This window comes from Nomascus leucogenys, chromosome 19 (assembly GCF_006542625.1).
Source record: "Nomascus leucogenys isolate Asia chromosome 19, Asia_NLE_v1, whole genome shotgun sequence".
NCBI lineage: Eukaryota > Metazoa > Chordata > Mammalia > Primates > Hylobatidae > Nomascus > Nomascus leucogenys.
The window spans coordinates 48,973,654-48,997,068 of NC_044399.1; the positions used below are offsets into that span (position 1 = coordinate 48,973,654).

At 41.5% G+C, this 23,415-nt stretch overlaps 1 long non-coding RNA gene and 1 pseudogene across 2 annotated transcripts in view; one reads left to right on the forward strand and one right to left on the reverse strand.

The window, feature by feature from the left end:
- LOC105738616 overlaps positions 1-1,927 on the forward strand; it is a 49,702-nt gene extending 47,775 nt beyond the window's left edge. For both annotated transcript variants that reach the window (XR_001114447.2, XR_001114448.2), the window contains one exon: positions 297-1,927. This is a non-coding gene — a long non-coding RNA (uncharacterized LOC105738616). The remainder of the gene's footprint in view (positions 1-296) is intronic.
- Positions 1,928-10,129: 8,202 nt separating this feature from the next.
- Positions 10,130-11,178, reverse strand: LOC100582696 (annotated as a pseudogene).
- Between the last annotated feature and the right edge of the window lie 12,237 nt (positions 11,179-23,415).

Sequence of the window (23,415 nt, forward strand, 5' to 3'; positions counted from 1 at the left end):
GGACCTCATTATAACAGGGGCTCCAGGGACAGTGTCAGTCAGCAGGCTTCAAGGTAGCTGGTAAAATTCTGGTGCTGGTCTGTTTAATCACTGCATGCTTGTTAATACAGTTAAGCCTCAGTTACAACAGAATCAACAGCCCAATTTGTCACTCATCCATTCCTTGTTCCGTCATCGCCTGGTTGAGTTTCTGGCTTGTTTATTGGGCAACTCTGGGTGTCGGGCAAAATGAATGCCTCTTGTTTGAAATGCCTAATCCAGAGGCTTTTCACCTATGTGTTGTTTTCTCTCACCAGCACCTCTGCTCTGTGCCATGCTCTTGGCTAATTGAAGTTGTGAAAGGCTTGAGGATTCTGGTCATGGACTCATCTCTCCCATAGGGGTCTGACACCAAAGCAATGGTCACAACAGTGAAAGGAAGAATCCATCTGGCCAGGTTCAGGTGGTTCAAGGCCTTCAGAATCCGTCTTGAGACTCTCACTGGCTTTAGACTGAAAACCATCTTGGCCCTGTCCATCCATGTAAGCAATTTAACGACAGCTTGCAAAGCACCGAGCTTTAACAGAAAGAAGAGAGGAGCACGGCACAAGAACTTGGACTCCAGAAGAGCTGCCTAACAGATTATTTTTCTGTGGTATTTCATGAGAACAAACGAAGTAGGAATTTTCCTTTTGTTCGTCTGGCCTTTGGCGTTGTTTACCTTCTTTTTATTCTTCTGAACTGTACTTTGAGCCCTGGCAGCATTTCTGTCCTAAAATCTTATTGTCAGAGGTTTATTTATCAGCTTTTCAAATCATATCTGATAGAGTGAGTGTGCTGCCTTGACTCATCACTTTACTTCAGAAGAAATACAGCTCACCCTTTAAATGACAATGGTGATTGTCCATAGCTTTATGTTTTCTACACTGAAGTGGCAGGCTTCCTTTAAAAATAATGTTTTCCCTCATCAAAAGAGAACAAGGGTAGAACCCTCAGCTCTGCTGATGTCTGGGTAGTGACCTAACACCCATGTTTTGGACAATCACTCACTGTCTTATATCGGGTTTTCATTGCATGTAGGATAATTCTTTGTCAATGGTAGTTTTGTCAACTGTGATCTGAGGTAATGAGGTTTTCTACTTTTGCTTGAAATTTTGAAAATATGCAAGCTTTAAACATTTGCAAAGTTGGATTCTGTTTTCTTTACAAAGCAATCTGATTTGCCGATATTCTCTCCATCTGTCAGGGGATACGTGATGTGGTGTAGACTTAATGTGCTGCCTTTCTGGAACATGGACAGAGTAGCAGCACAGAAAAATGAGCATTTCAGCTCTGTGATGATTTGTGAAAAAAAATCTCAGATCATTGAGCAGGCATTTTGCTGACACCTGTGAAAAGTAACCACATGAGAGAGCGTGGCGTGATGGTCAGAGGCCACATGCTGGAGCTGGACTGCTTGAGTCAAATCCCAGCAGCTCAGCTGTAGTGAACTGAATGGTGGTCCCCAAAAGATACATGTATCTCCTAATCCATGGAAGCTGTGAATGTGACCTTATTAGGCAAAAGGGTCTTTGCAGATGTAATTACATTGAGGCTCTCAGAGATGAAAACATCCTGGATTATCAGGGTGGGTCCTATATCCATGACAAGTGTTTCCTTATAGGAGACAGAAGAAGATGCAGACCCAGAAGAGACTAAGTAAAGATGGAGGCACAGACTGGAGTGAGGCTGCCACAGGCCAAAAATGCCTGGTGCCAGCAAAAGCTGGAAGAGACAAGGAAGGACCCTTCCCTGGGGCTTTTGGAGGGAGTGCAGCCCTGCTGATGCCTTAGTGTTGGACATCTGGGCTGTGGAACCATAAGAGAGAAACTTCTGTTGTTTTAAGCCACCCAGTTTGTGGTACTCTGTTATGGCAACCACAGGAAACTAATACACCCTTTACCACCTGAGTCACCTTGGCCAACTTACTTAACCTCCATGAATCAGTCCCCTCAAAGGACCACCCTCCCCCCAGGGTCACTGTGATGATAAAGTGCTTTAGCATAGGTGACTGGTTTAGACCAGGGCCTGGTACCTAGCACATGCTATGCCAGTGTTTCTATCATGGCAGCAGCAGATGCAGCAGAGCTTAGATTTCAAATGTGTCCATGCTGGTTAGAAAAGTCACAGTCTGGGACACAGGCCACTTCTGGAAGAATCTCCCTCAGTGGATCTCAGTGTTCCAGCAATGTTTTCCAAGCAGCTGAAGAAGAGGAAGCAGGAACAGGGTTCCCTACAAGAGCCATTATTCAGATGCCTCTACATCTGACTGGTTTTGGAGAAGTGTGACTTCTGGAGGTTTATGTGCTGGGACTTTAACAGCATACATACTAAAAACCACATTTATGTTTCCTCAAATGCTGGGCTGTCTATGAGCCTTGACCTGCCTGACAAGATTAGAGGCAGGCACCTAATCTGATCAGTCAACTCAGTGAAACAACGGCATTGATTAAAGCCATAAGATGTTAGGATTCTCTTTTCTTGGTGGCCTAAAAGGTCCCATTCCTTTCCCAAAATGCTTAGCTTGATCCCATCCCAGGGAACAATTTTGGGTGGAGGAGAGCCTGGCCACAGATCATGCGATCATGTATGACTAAGTCTACTTGCCTTCATGGAAAGATACATGGAGTTTTGGGCAATTTCTTTGAAGCCCCTCTAGAGGCTTCTAAAGATTGTTTAGCGCCATCTGGTTTTCAATCCTGGATGTCAAACTTGTTGATTTTTGCCCTGGACCATCTGTTTTTCAACTTCCCATGGAACCTTTCCTTTGGGCCAAGTAGGGAAAGAAATACTATATTTTTAATTCTTTTTGTTTTGCCTTCTCATCCCAGTCACAGCATTAGAAAGGGAAAATCGACTGTCTGACAAAGCTCTGAAAGATTGGACACGAAGTGCTGGCCTTGCTAACTGCAGGGCATCTCCCTATAGATTGGATACCTTTTCCTTCACTCTCTGATAAAAAGTGAGACAGACTGAGCATAGTCTTGTGACCATTTAATGCCTGTGCCCAGAACATGGGTCTGTACCACTTGCAGCAGTCACAGTGGGGAGGAGGAGGGACCCTGGGGTCTGCCTGCCTGTATCTGAATTCCAGCTGAGCCCATTCCGAGGCCAGTGCCTGAGAAAGTTATCTGACCTCTGAGATCCAGTCTACTAGCCTCACAAATGAGATTGTGACAACACTTACCTCAGTGAGGCATTGGACATCATCTCATTTAATCCTCAGCATGCCTCAGTGTCTAGCATTTAACAAGCTCCCATAAACATTAGTTATTATTATTCCTTAATATGAATAGCATTTAAAATAATAAAGTGGGAGACAGCAATGCTGCATGCCCTACCACTGGCCAGAGAGCTTGCAGCAAGGAGAATGCTTAGGTGGAACACACAGGCCTTTTCTGTGTTCATCCCATTCCAAAGGATTTGGTGTTGCCATATATGGAACATGAAGATTAGAAATGGCCATTTCCAAACTGGTGAATCCCTTGGTGCCTTTTTCTCCATTGTGATTCATCTGGGGTACCCTCAGTTTTCAGTGGTCATGGTCATTCCAAACCAGCCATGAGCTGGGAGAACATTGTACTGTGGTAAACCCAGGGCCACCTGACCAGAGCTTCTCCAATTTTATAAACCCAGATTGTAGATGGGATGATGGATGCAGGCTTGCCTGGCAAATATTTCCTGGGCATTGTAGACACTGTCACTTCTGGGGGGCTGCAGTTGCCTCATTGTATAATTCTGGTCATCAGAAAGGAGGCAGTAATAGATGAGCTGCCCTTCTGGACAAAATGACATCTCTCTAATTGAAAAAGGTTAAGAAGCTATTTTCTTTTCCCCCTCTGCAACCACTATTTATTGCATGAGATTTCAGAATGATGATGATAAAAAAGCAAGTTTATAGAGACATCATGAGGTTGTATAAATAAAATAAAGTAATATCTGGGACAGATATACCAAAGAAAATTGAACCCCAAATGTCTAACTTTGCAGTCCATACTCAGCCAGAACTCCCAATGAATTAAAACACAGACTGCATAATTATGTACACAAAATGCCTTTAAAGTTGCTCCATAAATTTGGAGAAAAAAGGATAGTCTGTTTAAAGCTACTAGGGCAAAATTCCTTACTGTGGGTTTATAGGCACTAGTACAAGTGGTTCCCAAATCCCCCTTTTTATTTTTTAATTATAAATAAGAAAGAACAGAGTCTCCCCTTGCAACTTCCACTTCATCGCAGCCTCCAGGCACAAAGGACAGAGTTCTTGGGAAAAAGGAAGGCTTAATTCCAGGTCTCTAATAGCAAAGTTATAGTCAGACTGAACATTGATTATATTTAAATCCACCATATTTTTCCTTTGAAAACCACATATTATTTAACATCTTGAATGCTTTACATTGAATTTGTTGAAAAACTCTCCCTGTGTTTTCAGGCCTTTATCATAATTTTGTTTTTATTTCTTAATTTTTCTTTTCAAATAAGTGAGAGAATCAAGTTAAGTGAGCAATGATATGTAAGTCATTCAGTTAATATGGAAATTTTGGGCCAGCCATGGAGGCTTTTGGCTGTAATCTCAGCATTTTGGGAGGCTGAGGCAGGCAGATCACTTGAGCCCGGGAGTTTGAGACCAGCCTGGGTAACATGGAGAAACCCTGTCTTTCCCCAAAAATACAAAAATTAGCCGGGCATGGTGGCATGTGCCTCTAGTTCCAGCTGCTCGGGAGGCTGAGGCACAAGAATAGCTTGAGCCTGGGAGGTAGAGGTTGCAGTGAGCCAAGATCACACCACTGCACTCCAGCCTGGGTGACAGAGCAAGACCCTGTCTCAAAAAAAAAGAAAGAGAAAAAGAAAGAAAGAAGAAAGAAAGAAAGAAAGAGAGAAAGAAAGAGAGAGAAAAAAGAAAGAGAAAGAAGAAGAAAGAAAGAATGGGAAGAAAAAGAGAAAGAAAGAAAAAAGAAAGAAAGAGAAATTCTGGGAATTCTAGCTTTCTCTTGGTGCATGCTCTCATTCCATTGAAATCAAGCAGTTTCTACATGAGGCAGACAAGTTCCTAGGGTATGCAGAAAGGGGCAATATCTTGGTTCTTGCTTCAGGAGAGCTAACTGCTGCTGGGACCTACAGTTGAGCAATGACTCAGGGACCTGGCTGGTAAAGAGGAAGGAAGTGGCTATGGGAAGTTGCTGTTAAGTAACTGGAGCCCCAAAGTAACATAAAATTGACCAAGTCATCCCACCCCCAACACCTACCATTACTGAGAGTAACAATGTGGAGATAGCCATGCAGGCTGCTGGGTCCATTTGTCACTTATTTGAGTTCCCTTCATTACAGCTCTTAATGCTACTGAACTCTAATTACATGACATGGAAATGCATGGGATGAAGGAGCTGGAGGGGATTTGCCCTCAACTCCACAGTCCCATGAGAGATTGATTCGTCTTTATATAAATAGCTATCAACTAAATTGAGATCATAAGAGTTATATCTTTGAAGATACCATATAATTGCATTCATAAGAAGTATTCAAGATCACCATTTCATAAATTTTTCCAATATCCCTATGAGTAGGGATTGTTATTCTCATTTTACCAATGAGGAGTCTCAGTAGTAAATGTAGGAAAAGTACTTGATCTGAGTAGCATGATAAAAAGTACACATTAAAACAAGAAGACATATTTTGACCATCAAACTAGCAAGGATATATAAACCATAAAATTAACAACGTTTAAAAAATAATGCTTTATGCTGGCAAGGTTATGCTGACATTGAAATGAAAATTCTCTTTCTGCTGATAAAAGTACATGTTGGTTAAGCCTCTCTGAAGAGCAATTTGCAATGTGTCTCAGGAAAATTATTCATACATTTAGATGCAGTAATTTTATTTCTGAGATTTCCTTCTAAGGAAGTAATAAGAAATGTAGACAAATTTTGCATGCAAATATGTTTCTCACAATGTTTTTTTATAATGGTAAGAACTTGGATATAACAAATATTTAACCACAGGTTATGATACACCTACATAATGGAATATTATGGAGCCCCTAAAATTATATTTTTGAAAACTTTTAATGACATGAGAAAACATTCAGAATATATTGTTAAGTGAAAAAAGCAGGATAAAATGTTATGTAATAATATGATCATGGTAATACCAGAACATATGTGTAACTCCATTCAAACTAGACTGGAAGAAATAGAACTTAGTTAACTTGTTCAAGGTCAAATACCTGCCAAGCAGAGGAGCCAGCACCTAAACACAGTTCTTCTGACACTAATCCCAATGTCTCCTTCCCCATACCATGATGTCTCAAAAAATATTCCATTTGAGTAATACATTGTTGTTTGTTTTATTAGAAAACAAACCATTCATGGAATTAAGCTAAAATCCATTACTACTTTGATTAGATTCAGGAATTCAAGTAAGTTTTGGGGTATTGCTCAATTTCCCCAGTTCTCCAAGTTGCTGAAGCTACACCCACGTTTACAACACCCAAGTATGATAAGCCCACGGCTAGGACTCAGTTTCCAGAATGTGTTACCTGCACTATATTTGTAACCCCCTTTAACACAGAAAGAATCATAAAATTCAATATAGAAGATGACTTGGAGAGGTTATTTTTTTCTAGTAGTTTCCAAATTGAACTAAACAGCAACATTATCAGGATGATTTTCTCAAAATACAGATCCAGGTCCTACCCCAACAGATTCTATTTTAGCAAGTCAGGGTGGAGCCCTGCCATCTGTATTTTAAATAGTACCCTAGGCAGGACCATCTTTAAACCATTCCAACCGGTGGTAGAGATGTGTCTGATGAGGTCCCTACACACACGGAGTTACATGTGGTGATTTCACTACTTCAGGTTAGCAAAACACCTCTTCAAAACCCGGATTCATTTATAATGTGAGTATACTGGCCACTGAGTCCTGTAACTACTTGGCTCATTCTTCCAATGGTTACTGGGGAAATCACTTTATCTTCCACTGATGCCTGCACTGGTTATTTACTGTTGCTTAACAAAGGATTCTCAAACTTGGTGGCATCAGGAAACAAGCATTTATTATCTCGTGATTTCTATGGATCAAAATGCTAGGCACAGTTTAATTGGGTGCTCCTGGGTCAATGTCTCTACTGAAGTTGCAGGCAAACTATTGGCCAGGGCTGTGGTCTCATCTGAAGGCCAGAGAGAGTGAGAAAAAGGGGAGGGAATCTGTTTCCAATTTCACTTATGCAATTATTGGCAGGTCCTTCTTCACTGGGCTAAATCACAACATGGTAGCTGATTTCCCACAGAAAGAGAGAACAAAGAAAGCAGGAGTGAGAAAGTGAGAGTAAGAGACAGAGAGAACAAGAGAGAATGAGCAAGAAAATATGCACCCATATGCACCCAAATGTGCACCGAAGACAGAAGTCAAAATCTTTCTGTGATCTAATCTTGAAGTGACATCTCATCATTTTTTCGTATTTGTTAGAAGCAAGTCAACTTCAGCACATAACCAAGGAGAGAAAATTACACAAGGGTGTGAAATACCAGAACCATGGCTCGTTGTGGTCCATCCTAGGGAGTATTTGATGTACTGTCCTGGGCAAATGGCAGAAATAAATTCCATACCAAACCACCTTCACCTCTATCCTTCAATTTCTACTTGGTAAGTAGGCAGAGGTGAGGCTGGAGTGAACTCTGCATATTTGTGATAGTTAAACCAAGAGGGCCAAGGCAGAAGGAAAATCTACAAGTTTAGTGTGGGCCGATGCTGGCATTTTCAAACATACAGCATGAGCTGTGAGTGTCATCTTGAGTATCAATGGTGAGACTTGGTTAACAGTGTCACTCATTCTTTTTGTTCTTTAGAGAAGTGCACATTTCAAATAGCCTTGAGGACTACTGTTCTCAAATTCTATTTTTTCTGGCTCTAACTTGTGAAGCCATATTCCGTTATTCTAGAAAAGATACTTGAACTTCATTGTCTGACCTCAACTGCAACTTGCTCAGGGGGCTAACACAACTATATCTTCCATTTTCTTTGAGAGGGAGACAGCAAATATTGGGTAAAAAGTAAACGCATTTATATATTTTTATATGTATATAAGTATACAGTTAACTGTTGAACTACACACACGGGTTTGAGCTGTGCAAGTCCACTTACAGGTGGATTTTTTCAAGCAAACGCAGATTGAGGGAGGCAAAACCTGGGTATAGGGAGGGCTGACTTTTCATATACACAGTTCCGTAGGGCCTACTGTGGGACTTGAGGATGTGGGGATTTTGGTATACACTAGTGTCTGGAACCAATACCCCTCGTGTACAGGGGACGACTGTGAGTGTACTTGTATATATGTGTGTGTGTATGTGTGTGTATATATTTATATGTGTGTCTATACATGTGCACACACATCACACTTCCTTGGGACCATCTGGAGTGCCTCAGCTTACCCCACATGTCCAGCTTAGCCTTGGTAGCAGAGCCTTCAAGTAGTGTGAACAAAGTTAGGTTTCCAGACTCAACTAGTTTATCCACTAGATCTACCATGTAGAGTTAAATCCAACTTACCATCTGGTTGCCAGATGATGAGTGCTACAAGCATTTTCCAGCATCTCAACTTGCTATTGAGTCACAGCCACAAACAAAAGCAGCAGACACAGCTGCCCGATGGCCGCAGCAGATACAACTGCCTGATGGCTGCTTTTAGGATGCAATATTTTCTGTCTCTCCCCATGAAATCACTGGTGAAGAGGGGGTCCCCTTTGTCATTTCAGCTGCCAAGACATTTCATGCTAATGAACTGTGAAGGGGAAGTCGCTAATGATGTGAAATCCCTTTTTATGGCCAGGGCTGGGCCAAGGCCACCAGAGGGGTGGTGGAGAGGTTCTTAACAACAGAGGCTGATTCTTCTGTTGGTGCAAGGTGAGAGGACAGGCCAATCCACAAACAATGCCCAAGGACTCTGGGGGCATCGGCCTGTTTCCATAAGCCTCTATGCCCTTCCTCTCTGACACCTCAAAATTTTATATGGGAGCTTAAGTTAGCTAGGTTCAGAGGGAAATAGAAGGAGAAATACTTTTGGCAGATCACCTAGAAAAACTAATAGTAATTCCCAAGGTACCTGTTTGAATTAAGGAAAGTCTCATAAAAAATTGCTATTCCATTGGAGTCCACGTCCACCCTAATTCAAGCCAGCTGATGGCCCAGAGACGTGAACGAAGGGGTGGCCAAGGGAAGCATGTGTGGTACAGTGGAAAGACCCCTGCTTGGGAGTCCGAGAATCTGGTCCATGTCTTGTGTGATCTTGTGTAAAACACCAGAATTTTCTGAGTTTTATATCCTTATCTATGTGATATCATTAGCTACTTCAGGTGATTGTTATGAAATTAAGTGAGATTACATCCGTAGAAAGGGATATTAAAATACTGTCACTATTTTTAAAATGTATATATTTTTACCATTTTCTCCCTGTGGCAGAAATTCTGCTACCAGAGCGGTATGACTCTTTGGGATAAGGTGCTGTTCTCTTGGTGACCTTAAAAAGCAAATGTCTTTGAAAAAAAGTAACATGGGATTTGTGAGTGATCAATCAATAGATTTCCCCAGTAAATGGAGATTTTTTTTGTTTCTTTTAGAGGCATTTTATTTAGACAACTAAAAACAATTAAATGTTCAGAAGCAGTGTACAATGAAAGAGAAATCAAACCAGTTACTTTATCATGTATTCCCTCTTCTTTACAACTAAAACAAACAAAAAAACAAAGGCATTCTGCTTTAAGGAAAAAAGTCAGAAAAATAAGCCAATATATTTTTCTTCTCCATAATAACATAAACAGCTACAAGAACCCTAATTGCAATAAGAGAAATCGGATGTTGGCTTGTATATATTCATTAAAAAGATAACAGGCCACTGTACTACAAGAGGATAACTCCACCTCTCTTCATCTGATACTCTTGAGTTTTCACTTACAGGTAACACCAAGTTAGTTGTTCCAGCATTGGAGCTAATTCATTTTCCCCATTATTTACTGCTCTTTCTGCCTTAAGCAGAGAGTAACTCTGGAAGGCTGATGCTTTTCTCTGCTTGCTCGTTTTAGTCCATAAGTTGGATACTAACTGCGGCATATGATTGACCCTCAGGCCTTAATATCAGGAGTTGAAGAATAGATGCAATCTGAATTCTCTGAAACAATTTCTTCTAGCTCCTCTTCTGTTGTCTCTGGAAAGCCAATCTTTGGCTTTGCCAGCTCACCACTCTCTTCTTCAGGAAGCACACATTTCCAAAGGCCGTATGTGTTTCCTACCACAGTTTGCCCTAGTCTCAATGTTCCATCTTCAGAACCACTGGCATAGAGTTCTCCATCACGACTAAATCTCACACAGTGAATAGGACCAAAGTATCCCTTGTAGGATTCGAATTCTTCTCCACGGTTAAAATCATACTTATAAAGTTTAAAATCTTCACCACCTGCAACAAGAAATTCTTTCTCAGGATGAAGAGATGCAGGATTGATGGTTGCAGGCGTTTCAAAGGATGTAATTGGGTCCAAACTTACTGCACTATGAAAAGCAATAAATCGTCCATAAGTTATAACCAAAATCTCTCCCTCAGGAATGTATTTTGTACTACTAACAGACATATTAAAATTTAGAGATTTCACTTCTGTCATAGTAACATGATCCCAAAGTCGAGCAGTTTTGTCATCAGCAGAAAGAATCTGTTTATTCTCACTGCACCATAGGAGCCTTTTTTTATAACAGAAGTGTGACCACTAATTTCTTTAGGTCTTGCTTCGGGTTTGTTCAAGTCATACATGCGTAACTGTTTATCCTGTCCCTTGGTTAACAAATAATTACTATCCTGCGTGAAATACACAGTCTTGACAATGTATTTATGAGCCAGGGTCATCAATTCATCTCCTGAGACAGCATCCCACACTTTGGCTGTGACATCTGCAGCTGCTGTAGCTGCTTTGGTGGCATTCAGTGTTGCACCCCAAACAGCACCTTTATGAACCCAAAATGTTCCAATCCAGTCTCCTGTATCTCCCTGGCATAGCATAGGTTTACCATCTTTGCCAGCGCTGATTAAGAAATACCCATAAGGCGTGATGCCACTGAAGGCCAAATCAACCACGGGTCACGTGTGGCCAGAGCAGGTGAGTGGCGTCTGTCTCATTGCCATAGCGGCAGTGAACCCAGCGACCAGACTGGCAAGCTGAGTGCTGTCCTTGTCTTTTCTCTCTTCTGCTGCAGCACCTTGGGCTCCTCCAGGCCCCTGCCCTGACACTGGGGCTGGGCTGCAAAACAGGGAAAGGAGGACAAACCGGTGGCACTGAGGTTAGGAAGGGGTGAGGGAGGGCTCAGGGAGTCTGAGACGGGCAAGTAACAGTCAACCAGGGAGGGAAAGGGAGAAACTGAGTATTTTAAAGTACTGAAGGAATAGGGATGCCAGAAAAAAAAGGATTTGGGAGAAACAGGACGCTGTCCTTAAAGAACAAAAATGCGCTCAGAAGTCTGATCACAGGGAGGAGGGGGGCCCTCATGGCAGGGAGACCCATTGCTTAGAGTCTGATATTTGAGTTAAGTCTCTATCTCCCACTGAACAGTATGTTCTTGTTTCCTGTTCGCCAATATTTTCCCATAGATTATTATAGCGCTTGGTATACAATAGTTGCCCGATGAATGTTTGTAGAATAAAAGTTGCATATACCAATGAAACCATCACCACAATCAAAAATGAACAAATCAATCACCCCAAAGGTTTTCTGATGCCCCTTTTTGATCCTTCCCTCTCACCTCTCCCTGACCCATACCCTCAACCTCAGACAACCACTCACGTGCTTTCTGTCACTATAGGCTGTATTTTCTAAATTTTTATATGAATGGAATCATGCAGTATGGCCCCTTTTTCATCTGACTTCTTCACTCAGCATTATTTTGAGATTTATTCGTGCTATTACATATAATAAAAATAGTTCATTCCTTTATATTGGTAAGTATTTCGTTGTACGGATTTCCCACAGTTTGTTTATCCAATCACCAACTGACAAACATTTGAATCATTTCCAGATTTAGAGCACATTAATTAAGCAGGTTTTAAAACTGAGGTAGTTTGTCTCCTTCAATCCCTAGAATGAAGTTCCAGAAAACACACTTTCTGAAAATAGCCAGGAGTCCAGAAGTCAAACTGAACCTTCTTCAAAAGACTAACTTCTTTCTATTAGCAGTCCAGGGATCCAGATGCTTGCAAATGTCCAGTGCAGGCTGATCTCAGAACACTTCTCACAACAGAGGGGTACTGATGGCTGAGTAGACGGTACCCTGGGGAAGGCTGAGCCCAAGGCACAGAAGCAGGCAGAGTTCAGTTCCCTGTTTCTCCAGCATCCTTAGGTACAAGTGCACCATCTTGCCCCAGCGTTGGAATTCTTCAGAACCAGAGTTGCATCCAGGTCTCTTCTCATTAAAGCACTTCTAATTCCCTCACTCAGCCCCAGCACAGGATGGCGGGAGTAGAGGAGGTTCTGGAGTAAGTCGCCTAGTAGACATGGGCAATAGAGGGATGATGCCAGTGGGAGGTAGGGGGAATGGGAGGCAAAGCTCCATGCTGGAACTGCTGCCGAAGAGCATGGGGGCAGAGGCCTCTTCTCTGGCAGTGATCCCAGGTGCTGGTGGTGCAGGATGCTTTCACAGCAGTATTCAGGGCACCATGACACTCCATAGGTTCAGCTTAGCAGACATAACACCCTCCATGGCCTGACCTACAATGATTGGCTCATGGCTTTTAGATTTTTTTTTTTTTTTTGAGACGGAGTCTCGCTCTGTCACCCAGGCTGGAGTGCAGTGGCGCGATCTCGGCTCACTGCAAGCTCCGCCTCCCGGGTTCACGCCATTCTCCTGCCTCAGCCTCTCCGAGTAGCTGGGACTACAGGCGCCCGCCACCACACCCGGCTAATTTTTTGTATTTTTAGTAGAGACGGGGTTTCACCGTGGTCTTGATCTCCTGACCTCGTGATCCGCCCGCCTCGGCCTCCCAAAGTGCTGGGATTACAAGCGTGAGCCACCGCGCCCAGCCGGCTTTTAGTTTTCGCACAGTCACACCTCGGGGTGAGCCAGCTCTGCACTAGGATGCACTGCTTTGTCTGCAGCCTCACAGACCTGAACTGCAGTCTCATGTCCTGTGCCTCAGTGCTGGCTGGGCCTTGGTCCTATTACATCTTGAACTCAAGGTAATACGTCAGTGGCCAGGATTCACACTCAGAACCACCTTGAAAGTCTGTGCTGTTACCACCATGTCACAGAGCTAGAAGTAGATGTCTGTATTAACAACCTTTGGGTAGCAGGTGGTCAGTTAGGCAGGAAAAATAGTTCTGCTACATTATATGTATCAGGAGTATATTGACAGGAACATGTGTGTTGGGAATATATATGTCAGGAACAGCATGAAGGAAGAAAGGCTTTGACAGTTCTGAGCAGGCTACATCACACATCTTGCTAAAGTTTTTGCTATATGGAATTGGTCATTCTAGAGATGTCAGTTACCTAGCACAAGAATTGCAAAGAACAAGGTTGGCCATGGAAACCCTTCCTAAGGCAGACAACTATGCGTTTAAGAACAGGGGCTCAGGAGCAGATGCCTAAGCTACATAGGCTAGGGCAAGCCACTGCCCTCTTGCGTCTGTTTTCTCATCTACAAAATATGAAAAATAATTGAATTTTCTTCAACACTTGTGAAGATGCAATGTGATGATAAATGTTGAGAGTTTAACACTGTGCCTATTGTGGTAAGAGCTCTGCTCTTACTCTGGTATGGGTGGTCTCCTGCCTTCACACTTCAGACAGAAAAGCCACCCTCAGCAGCTTTCCGGGGACCGCAGAGGGTCAAAATGACGCCCTCTGTGGATTCCTAGAGTTTTCCAAAGAGGAGGACAACTAGAAGTCAGCTCTGCTCAGAACTGCTCCGGTGAGATATTGGCATGTGGATGAAGGCTTATTTGCTTAAATCTACAGGGACAGATATGAAGGATTAATCCGAGCTCCTGGAAATTCTCTTTATAAGAATATTTATACTGTACCCAGAACAAGGTTTTTCTTTGCCCATGTGAATAGAGATTACTCTATTAACATTGAGAAATCCACAAGGCAAATTGGATATAAAGTGAGGATCTCCTTGTGCTTGTTTTCCAAGAGTGAAATATTCCTCAGTTGCAGGCTTAACTCCCTGGGATATTCACAGTAAACATCCACACACCCTGCCCCACATGCATTTACACACATACCACCTAGATTATCTAGATTTGCTAGAAGACTTCTGAGATATTCTTCAGAGAAAGAACCCAGATTTGAGTCCTTAGGACAGGGTTCTCCTTTCACCGATAACAGGTTAAAATTTTAATGCTCCTTTCTTACCCTCTCCCTTGTGCTACCCTGTTTGGTGAAAATGTAAATTAGTACAACTTCCATGGAAAACAGTATGGATATTTCTCAAAGAACCATTCAATCTAGCAGTCCCAGTACTGGGTATCTACCCAAACGAAAAGAAATCATTATATCCAAAAAATACCTGCACTTGCATGTTTACCACAGCACTATTCACAATAACAAAGATATGGAATCAATCTAAGTGTCCATCAATGGATGATTGGATGTAGAAAATGTGAGATATATAGATATGTATATATATGTATATATATATATATATATATATATATATGCACTATGGAATACTACTCAGCCATAAAAAAGAATGAAATCATGTCTTTTGCAGCAACATGGATGGAACTGGAGGCCATTATCCTAAGTGAAACAATTAAGACACAGAAAGACAAATACCACATGTTCTCATTTATAAGTGGGATCCAAATAATGTGTACACATGGACATAGAGAGTAGAATAACAGATACTGGAGATTTGGAAGGGTAGGAGTGTGGGAGGCAGGTGAGGGATGAAAAATTAATGGGTAAATACACACTTTTCAGATGCTGGTTATGCTAAAAGTCCAGACTTCGCCACCATGCAACATATCCATGTAACAAAATGGCACTTGTATCCCCGAAGTCTAAAATATATATATATACACGTATATATATATATATATATATACATATTTTTTTTTTTTTGAGATGGTGTCTCACTCTATCGCCCAGGCTGGAGTGCAGTGGCGTGATCTCAGCTCACTGCAAGCTCCAGCCTCCCGGGTTCACACCATTCTCCTGCCTCAGCCTCCCAATTACCTGGGACTACAGGTGCCCGCCACCATGCCCAGATAATTTTTTGTATTTTTTAGTAGAGATGGGGTTTCACCGTGTTAGCCAGGATGGTCTCGATCTTCTGACCTCGTGATCCTCCCGTCTCGGCCTTCCAAGGTGCTGGGATTACAGGCGTGAGCCACTGTGCCCAGCAGATATATATTTTGTACTACTAACGGACATATTATGAGCCAGGGTCATCGATTCATCTCCTGAGACAGCATCCCACACTTTGGCTGTGAAATCTATATATATTTGAATGACCTACCAAGTCACTCAGACCTCAGCTAAAGATAGAAATTGCTGCCCTTAGTGATACAATCAGATCTCATTCACATTAATGTTGCTAGTCTTTCTTCATATTTTTGGGCAGGGGAGAGAGGGCCTCATTGTTTTTTCTGACAACTAATCACTTTCTGTGCCCTCTGCCAGCTTGGTTACAATCAGCTTCCTCTGGCAGCCCATCTGGAAGTGAGTTAAATCGCCTGTGTGTGGGTGAGTGTATGTATATGTGCTCTATTTCCTTTTATTAACATAGGGACCATTTCTCACCTTGTTTTCTAGCTTTGCAGCCAAACTGAGTATAGGGCTCTTATTGATTTTTGTGGCCTGGAGTTGGGTTTCTTTCAATGAAAATGAAACTTACTCAGATCAGTCCCATGGAGCATGGAGCAAGCAGAGAAATGAGCCATAAATTCAGGTGTACCCAAGTACGGGCTGCAGTTGGATTTTGTTCTTTCTTTGAGTGCAGGCCAAATGTTGCAGTTGGGCTTACACTGGCTGTACAGGGCAGATTTGTGGAGATTTTACTATGAAACATACTTTCCATTATTCACCCTACTCACATGAGTTCTGCTAGAAAAAAGAATTCTCACTGTGGATTTGAGTTTACTAGTTCTGAGGCCAGTAAATTTGAAGTGGAGAGGCATGAAAAGGGGGAGGTTTTCTACTCTATCCGCATATGTTTATCATTGCTGAGCACTTACGTGTTAGGGAAGGAAGAAATGCTCTTATACTGGATTAAACTTTGCAAATAGCATTATTGTTCTGTAGACCAATACGGTTTTATTTTTTAAAGTCAAAGAAATTGACAACTTTTGGAAAGGATTTGAACTGTATTTCTGCTATTTCTGTTAGACAAACACAGCTGAATGACTTCTTAACTCTTTTGTTGGAGCGTTGGACTTGGTACCTTTATTAAAGGCCACTGGATTGAATTGTTATATTCCAGGAATGGGGTTTGACCTAATGGAATATCCATATCTCTGCAGGGTGAGTGGATTTCTTATCTAGAATGAAACAACCAGCCAGCTAACTCCTGAAGTTGAGAACATGACTTTGGCCCTTCTCTTAATTTCCAAAGGGATTAAATTCCATAAAATTTTTAACCTCAGAGTTTCACATGTTGAAAAGAGCAGAGCCTGCAGGGGTCGCTTATTCCGAGTATCTTTCTTTTAGTTATTTTTTTGATGATATGAAGAGACTGCTGACTGATTGTTTGCTGTTTTTAAATAAAACTTCTGTGAAGAGAGTCAAGGTAGAATTTCCTCTTTGTATTTTGTTTGCTTCCTTTCTTTCTACTTCTCTTTGCTCATCTTGCCAAAACTAACGTTTCTTTATGGCTTTGGTATGCTTTATCCTTTAGCAGGACTTTTGATCTCTAAAGATTTAAAGTTTGGAATAAGCATTGGTGGCCTTGAGTTTGCAAAAATCTTTCTTAATCTCCTTAATGTCTTGCTTTTTTGAACACGCCATTGCCCAGTAATGTGGCTTCCCTTATGTAAGTCCAATTAATCAGTTCAACACAGTATTGGAAAAATATCCGGTAAATTTGGAACAGTATAGCTAGGCTGAAATGAGCTTTTAAGAAATCATGAATTCACTGTAAGTGACTCTCAGAACTTTGCCTATAGAACTGGCTTAGGAATCCAGATGGGGCCCTGAATCAAGGAGAGAGTATCTCTCATTCTTAATTCTAGTTGTTATTGATTCAGCAACTCTTAAGGAAGCATGGTAATCTTTCCTTTTCCCCAATTTGTTGTTCATTCTCCTACAGAGAAAAGGTCGTTCTCATTTGTTGGTTATTGTGGAGCAACTTAAGCACAAAACCAGTAAGACCAATGCTCATAGCTAATCTCCATGTGGCCAGCACCTGTGTTCTGTTTCAACACCTGGGCTCATCTGCACAACCACGTGCAAATTCTGACCACTGATCATGAAGTGAGTTAAGTGTGTTGATAAACCAAGCAGATTCACTTCACTCCTGGAAACCTACTGTATTAGTCCGTTTTCATGCTGCTGATAGAGACATACCTGAGACTGGGCAATTTACAAAAGAGGTTTAATTGGACTCACAGTTCCACGTGGCTGGGGAGGCCTCACAATCATGGCAGAAGGCAAAGAAGAGCAAGTCACATCTTACATAGATGCCAGCAGACAAAAAGAGAGAGAGCTTGTGCAGGGAAACTCTTCCTTATATAATCATCAGATCTCATGAGACTTATTCACTATCAGGAGAATAGCACAGGAAAGACCTGCCCTCTGTGATTCAATTGCCTCCCACCGGGTCCCTCCCACAACACCTGGGAATTCAAGATGAGATTTGGGTGGGGACACAGCCAAACCATATCACCTACTATCAAGGAAAACTATGCTGTTTGAAAGTCTTTGCCAGGTTATTTTGAATTTATATTAAGGATCATATTTTTCTTAAGTATCTTGTGAAAAGTTTTTAAAAGTACAACTGTAGGAAAACAGGGCCTACTTGACAACATATAAGGGTTAGGTCACTTTTTAAAAGACATAAAGCAGTTTACTTTTGCTGAAGTAGCAAGGTCTATAGTTCCTGAAATCCTAGAATTCGCTTATTCTGATAAGACTGGGTATTTAATGGTCAAGGTTCTGAATTGCCAACAACAGAATCCATTCTGATTAGTTTAATCAGGAAGGGGGTTTATTCAAGAATATTAGGTAGATCACAGAAAATCAAGGAGGGGCCAACAGTAGGCTCTGAGCCACTCAGGAACAATCCTGGACACACAATAGGAGCTTCTTGAGCAAATTTTCCTTTGCCATTATTGCTTTGTATCAATGAGGAAACCAGAATGGATACCAGCAGCTTCTCCCTATTCTGATCTTGAAGATCTAGAGGCCTCCATCATCATATCAATTTCTCTCCATGCAGCCAATTACTCGGGTTGCTAATTTCCAAAATCTAAGACTATCATGGGTAGATCTGATTGGTGGAATCTAGGTTACCCTAGCTACAAAGGAGTTTTGGTATGGAAGATTTCTAGCTTCTACCTTGGGAAGGTGCAACTTATCATATGGGATATTACTAAAAGGTAGAGAAGATAATATTAAAATTAAAACCATTTGTGCTTCAAAGAGCACCATCAAGAAAATGAAAAGACAACTCACAGAATGGAGAAAAGCTTGGAAAATCATATATATGATAAGAGACTTGCATTTCTTGCTTGTAAAGGAATTTTACAACTCAGTAACAAAAACAAAAATAACTGAATTAAAAATAAGCAAAAGATCAGAATATACATTTCTCCAAAAAATATATACAAATGGTCAATAACACATGAAAGATGCTTAACATCATTAGCCATTAGGGAAATGCAAATCAAAACTGCATTGAGATACCATTATGAATCCACTAGGATGGCTATAATAAAAAAGACAGATAACAGCAAGTGTTGGTGAAGATATGGAAAAAGTGGAACTCTCATGAATTGCTGGAAATGTAATATGGTGCAGCCACTTTGGACAACAATCTGGCAGTTCTGCAAAAGGTGAAGCACAGAGTTACCCAGCAATTGCACTCCTAGGTATATAGTTAAGAGAATTGAAAATGTAAGTCCACACAAAACCTTTTACATCAATATTCATAGCAACATTATTCAAAATAGCTAAAAGTGTAAACAATCCAAATGTCCCCCAGCTAACTAATGGATCAACAAAATGTGTATATCTATACAATGGAAGATTATTTGGTCATAAAAGGAATGAAGTACTGATGTATGCTACAATATAGGTGAACCTGGAAAACATTATGGTAGGTAAAAGAAGCCCATCACAATGGCTCAGATATTGTATGATTTCATTTCTATGAAATGTATTCGTCTTCTCCACGAACAACAAACACTACAAAAAAGTACCACAACAAAGTACCACAGACTTGATGGCTTAAACAACAGACACAGATTTTCTCACAGTTCTGGAGGCTAGAAATCTGAGATCAAGATATCAGCAGGGGTGGTTTCATTCTGAAACTGCCCTTCATGGCTTGGGGATGGCCATCTCCTCCCTGTGTCTTCACATGGTCTTCTCTCTGTGCCTTGCCCTAATCTCTTCTTTTAAGGAACCAATTGTATTGGATTAGAGCCCACTTTGGTGACCTCATTATTACTTAATTACCTCTTTCAAGACCCTGTCTTCAAATACAAATAGAACTACAACATATGATTATCAGGGGGACACAATTCAGCCTTTAACAGTCTATAATAGGAAAATATAGAGAGACAGAAGATTAATTAACAGATGGCTGTTGTATTGGTCCATTTTCACACTGCTGACAAAGACATACCTGACACTGGGCAATTTACAAAAGAAAGAGGTTTAATTGGACTCAGTTCCACGTGGCTGGGGAGGCCTCACAATCATGGTGGAAGGCAAGGAGGAGCAAGTCACATCTTATGTGGATGACAGCAGGCAAAAAGAGAGAGCTTGTGCAGAGAAACTCCCATTTTTAAAACCATCAGTTCTCATGAGACTTATTCACTGTCATGAGAACAGCATGGGAAACACCTGCCCCCATGATTCAATCACCTCCCACCCGGTCCCTCCCACAACATGTTGGAATTCAAGATGGGATTTGGGTGGGGGACACAGCCAAACCACATCAGTTGCCTAGGGCTGGACAATGGTGGAAGGTTTGGGAGATGATGGTTAATGGGTCCAAGATTTCTTTTTGGGATAATGAAAATATTGATTGACGTAATGGTTGCAAAATTTTGTGAATATACTAAAAGCCACTGCATTGTACACTTTATATGGGTAAATTGTATGGTATGTGAAGTACATCTCGATAAAGCTGTTACACAAAAGAAAAAGATGAGGGAGTTCAGAGATATTAGGTGGCCACAAATAATCAGTGTCTATTACACTAACTTCAGCTGAGAAATTAAGAACAAGCCAGGAAATAACACCCCATGGTCTCCTGGACTAGGCTGAAGTGCCCCCTTTCCTCAGCCTAATTCTAAATCAACTTGACATGCCCAGTGGGAACACTGGCATTGCTGCTCTTTTGCCACAATGCCAATGTCCTTCTGGAATCTTTGGGAACAAGGGAACTGGCTGTGACCAATGTCATCCCTTTGATGTCCAGGATGCATGTGGCTGCCCTGGTAAGCACCCCTTTCCTTAGCCAAAGCTCTGAGTGCATCCCTGAGTATCTATATACGGTAGAGGAGGGAGAGAGGTTCTCAGAGACACAGTTTTTTCAGTCCTGGAATATTTGTATTTTCCAGTTAAGTGGGCATTCGTTAGCCACATAACACCATTTTGGTCAACAATAGACTGCATATTGGAAGGTTGTCCCAGTAAAAAATACTGTATTTTTACTGTACTTTTCCATGTTTAGATACTTGGATGCTTATCATTGCATTACAACTGCCTACAGTATTCAGTACATTCAGTACATGCATGTTCCCTCTATGGTGTTTACACAATGATCAAATCATCTAACAATGCGTTTCTCAGAACATATCCTCCTTGTTAAGCATTGCATGTCTGTACTTCAAAAATGTTTAACCTAGAAGGGCATCTCTAGATTCAACAGATCCTGCCCCGGTTATTTATTTTGCTTTTTTACAGCATTATCCCTTAATCCCTGTTTGGCTCTTCTGCATTACAAGGCCTCTTACTCATCTCCACTGTGGACTTCCCTCAGACTCTAGTCATTTGCTAATTGGCTTGAGGTTTTTTTTTCCTTCTTGTGAATTTATTTGCAGTTTTATCATTGCTCTAATAGAAGTATGTATAGGAGAAAGTACTTGGCAATGGGTGGAGGTGGAGGAAAAGTGTCAACAAAAGCTTTTTTAGAGTAGAATATTTTGGATTTGCGAGTCTTCAAAGATTGATGGGGAAAGAGAAGGGAACATGGGGAGATATGGAGGAACAGCAAAGAACCCTCCAGCAACTTGAGCAAAGTCAAGGGTATTTGACATAGTCCGGAGCACAGGGGCAGCTGTGAATAGTTTGATTTGGCTTCAGTGTAGGCTGCAAAGTGGGAATGGGGCAAGAGGTGAACCTGGACAGGTGGGCTGGGCCGGAGGAAAACCCATAGAGCCAGGGGAGCAGGAGAGAGGCTGTCTAGGCCAGTTGTGTTACAACATACCCTTAAGGCGTAAGTGGTGATTAAAGTAAAAGGTTGACGGACATTTTTCAGGGACTGGCTTCTTTTGATTCATCCTGAAGTTTGCTAAATTATTCCAGAATATGGAATCCAGGAACTCTTTTATGGAGCAGTGCAGTGAAATTGGCCCTCAAGAGCATTCACAATGAATATCCAGATAAGCTTAAAATCCATGTAGATAGGTAGAGAAGGAAGCAAAGAGGCAACTTGAGATCTCCTGGGTTAAAGGGAAGAAAAAGCCACATTCCATTGCCCGGAGCATAAGTCACAGATGGCCCTGCCCCAAAGGGCTTCAGGAAAACTAAATCCAACCAGCAGAGATAAACCAAAGGGACTGTAAATGTTTTTTGCAAAAGTTTTAAAGGATACCCTCCTAACCCCAGTGAACCCGCTTCTTCCTCTGGATTCAAAGTCAGACATCTTAGAGCTAGAGGCACCAGTCATGACAGATGATCCATGCTTCTTCCATCCATCCATCATTAATCTATCCATGTAACTATCCATTCATAATTAGGCCTTCGAATCTCTGGGTTCTATATAATATAGTCCGCACTCCTGACTTTTGGTTGGAAATACACTTGCATGCATACACACATACACACACGCTTTTATTTTACAATGAATAAGTGAATGTCTAACAATGAAAATCAGCCTTCTTCATAAGTACCAAGGGAGTATTTTTATATCAGAAAACATTTAATGACAAGGACAACATCACCACCTCCACTGAACATCCTACTTATAAACACTCTTACTTCTTAATTAACCTCCCCATTTTCCAGTAAATGAAGTCTTTTTTCCTAATAGAACTCCCCCATTTCAATTTTTGGGTGTCTGGAATAATTTTTAATGACTAGTTATTGTATTTTAAACTCCTCCCCCAAATCTAAGTGATAAATGCCTCACCATTTTCCTCAGATACACAGACCAGCTCTCATTCAAATCACAGTCCTTCACTCACAGTCAGGAACCCGCACACCTGGGAATTTGTCGAAGAAACACCACCTTGTGTCTCTGCCCATCTCAACTCTTGTCATCTCTGAGCAAAGCAATCTTACTCCCATCTATGACTCCAATTCTACATTATTGCACTCCCTTGTTTGGGGGAAGTGGACTAGTGGGACAATTTTCCAAGTTCTATTTTGAGAAAGGGGCAAGTTCATTAACTTTGATCAGGATGGGTTGGGGATTTGGCAAATCTTTACACTCATATCTCTCTTGGAATCCTAAGATGATAGGCAGATTAGAGAATAGGGGGAGAGGAAAACTTTTTTATGATTAAGAGAGGCTTCATTGAGAACCTTTTTATGTGTTTGACCTTCTCTCCCCTGGTCCAGTTGCCCCTCGTGGAGACTCCACAGACCTCTGTTTATATCTTTCACAGGATGTGCTCCCTGAAATAAGCTGAGTAATATCCCCCAAGATGTCCATGTTCTTCTCCCCAGAACCTGTCAGTGTTACCTGATGTGGCAAAGGGGGCCGTGTAGATGCAACCAAGTTAAGGACATTGATTGACCTGGGAAGATTCTTCTGGATTATCCTGGTGGGCCCAATGTCATTATAGTGGTCCTTATAAGAGGAACACAGGAGAAGCCCATGTCACACAGAAGTAGAAGATGTGATGATGGAAACAGAAGGTTGGAGTGATGCAGGGAAAAGGTCACAAGCCAAGGAAGGCAGGCAACTTTCAGAAGCTAGAAAAGGCAAGGAAATGGATTATCCTCTAGAACCTCCAGAGTAAATCAGCCC